The following is a 2,897-nucleotide window of genomic DNA, read 5'->3' as shown; positions in this document are numbered from 1 at the left end:
CCTTTTGAACCAGGGGTTCACCATTCAGCGCGACGTGAGACATACTGCCAGTTAAATACAGTCTAAAAGCTGATAATATTGTATGCATGCAGAAAAGAAGTGGGGCAGCACTCAGATAACAAGGTTGGTATGCGTGAGAGGCGACATCGATCGAGCTCTTGTCAGAAGTGCTCCAAGGGCGGTATGAACGATCACCTGTCGTTATCTGCTCCTGCGATAGCCAGCTGGCGCTTATTTCGAGGCTCAACGACCACCGCAGCGCACCATTGTGTACGAGCAACTCACAACACAAAACAGCCGCGTGAACTACGTCAGCAGAGCACATGGAGCGTAAGAGACGTGAAGCTCAGGCAACTGAGCCCAGGCTTGTCACAGAGTAACTTCAGTATTCACCCGGGGATATTTAAATTTTGTTTCATGTTAAGTGTTGTTATAAAATTGAACACATATAGAAGGTCTTGCGTCAGTTGGGTCTGTCCTTCTGCATCTCACTCCAACGATAGTCAAAATTAGCAGTCATGGATTTCGCTTCCACATTGACTTATCTAGTTTATGGGTGGAATTACACAGAGCTATCATCTATCTCAGTCATGCATCCATCCCCAAGGTCGTACAGCAGCACTGACTTAAATATGCTTGAATGTAGCGAGTTTCCAATATTGTCATTTGAAGTAAATTTTACCACTGACATTTTCCTGAAGAGAGTCGATAAAGATTGCCAGATTATGATCTAGCTTACAGGATAATGTTGTACAGGACTTATTTCTGATTTCTTTTTCTGTGACTTTGAACGTTTTCCTTCGACATTTCTGTGGAATTAAAAATCACATTATTTAAATTACTGCTCAGAACACTAAGTTTAGTAACTTCTGCATAATGAGTCTAATCTTACACGTAAGACTACATCAGTAGTTGGAATTAAAAATCACATTATTTAAATTTCTGCCTCAGAACACTAAGTTTAGTAACTTCTGCATAATTAATCTAATCTTACACGTATGACTACATCAGTAGTTAGAAAATTCAATGGTTTCAGATGCGATGCATTGCAAATTTCATTCGACATCCACTCTCACGAACGAGATGTTTACTTTTGGCAAAAATGTAGATAACAGTACAAATACTTGGCCTCCCTTACACTCAAAATCATTAAATTATGATGAGTATGGAATGAAAAGATTTATGTTCACTGATTTTCACCCCAAATCCTGTATCATGTCTGTGACACTCTCTCCCCTATTTCTCGATAACACAAAACGTACTACTCTTCCTTGAACCTTCTCAGTGTACTCCGTTAAACCCTACCTGGACAAGCGTAGTGTAGGCAGTCTCTATAGTAGATCTGCTGCATCTGTGTTAAGCCAATAAAACGCAGTTTTTGGTACACCTTCCTCACAACATTTTCTAAGTGTTCTTTCCAATTTCAATTGTACATAGTTGAAATTCCTAGGTTTTTTAGAATTGAATCATTTACGATATAACCGAAGTTCATCTGGATGACTTCTCACTTTTCATTATTTAGGGTCTATCACCAATTTTCGCGCCATACAGATGACTTGTCTAAATCGTTTTGCAGTTAGTTTTGATTTTCTGATTACTTTACTAGACTACAAATGACACCGTCATCTGCAAACAACAGAAGAGGCTGCTCAGATTATCTCCTAAATCGTTTGTGTGAATGAGGAACAATAGAGGGCATAAAACACTACCTTGACGACACCAGAAATCACTTCTGTTTTTTACTCGATGACTTTACGTCAATTACTACGAATTGTGTCCTCTCTGACTGGAAATCACCCATCCAGTTGCATAAGTGACACGATATTCCATAAGCACGCAATCTGATTACAACCCACTTGTGAGGTACAGTGTCAAAAGCCTTTTGGATATCTAAGAATGTGGAATCTATGTGAAAAAGCATGTGTCGATGGCAACCAACACTTCGTGCGAGTGAAGAACCAGTTGTGTTTCACAAGAACATTGTTTTCTAAATCCGTGTTGACTTTCGTGTCAATAGACCTTTCTGTACGAGGTATTTCATAATGTTCGAACACAATATATGTTCCAAAATCCTATTGTATATCGAGTAAATGCTATGGGCATGTTCAAATGGTTCAAATGGCTCTGAACACTATGGGACTTAACATCTGTGGTCATCAGTCCCCTAGAACTGAGAACTACTTAAACCTAACTAACCTAAGGACATCAGACACATCCATGCCCGAGGCAGGATTCGAACCTGCGACCGTAGCAGTCCCGCGGTTCCGGACTGAGCGCCTGAACCGCTAGACCACCGCGGCCGGCTATGGGCATGTAATTTAGTGCATTACTCCTATTGCCTTTCTTGAATAAAGGTGTGACCTGTGCAACTTTCTAGTCCTTGGGTATGGATCTTTCGGCGAGAGAGAGGTTCTATATGATTGCTCATTATGGAGTTATTGCATCAACATACTCTAATGCTATACAGTCTGCACCGGAGGACTTGCTTTTATTAAGTGATTTCATTTGCTTGTCTGAGGACATCTGCTTCTAAGTTACTTATGACGGCAGCTGTTATTGATTCGAATTCTGGAATATTTACTTCCTCTTCTTTCGTCAAGGAATTTTGGGAGGCTGTGTAGAGTAACTCGGCCTCAGCAGCACTGTCATCGATAGTATTTCCATTGCTATCGCGTACAGAAGCCATTAGTTGTCTTTCCGCTAGGATACTTTACATACAACAAGAATCTATTTGGATTTTCTGCCAGGCTGGTCCCGGCGGAGGTTCGAGTCCTCCTTCGGGCATGGGTGTGTGTGTTTGTCCTTGGGATAATTTAGGTTAAATAATGTGTAAGCTTAGGGACTGATGACCTTAGCAGTTGAGTCCCATAGGATTTCACACACATTTGAACTTTTTT

This window comes from Schistocerca serialis, chromosome 1, assembly GCF_023864345.2.
Source record: "Schistocerca serialis cubense isolate TAMUIC-IGC-003099 chromosome 1, iqSchSeri2.2, whole genome shotgun sequence".
In the NCBI taxonomy this organism is placed as follows: domain Eukaryota; kingdom Metazoa; phylum Arthropoda; class Insecta; order Orthoptera; family Acrididae; genus Schistocerca; species Schistocerca serialis.
The sequence above is the reverse complement of the archived record's forward strand: the minus strand, read 5'-3'. Positions refer to the sequence as shown.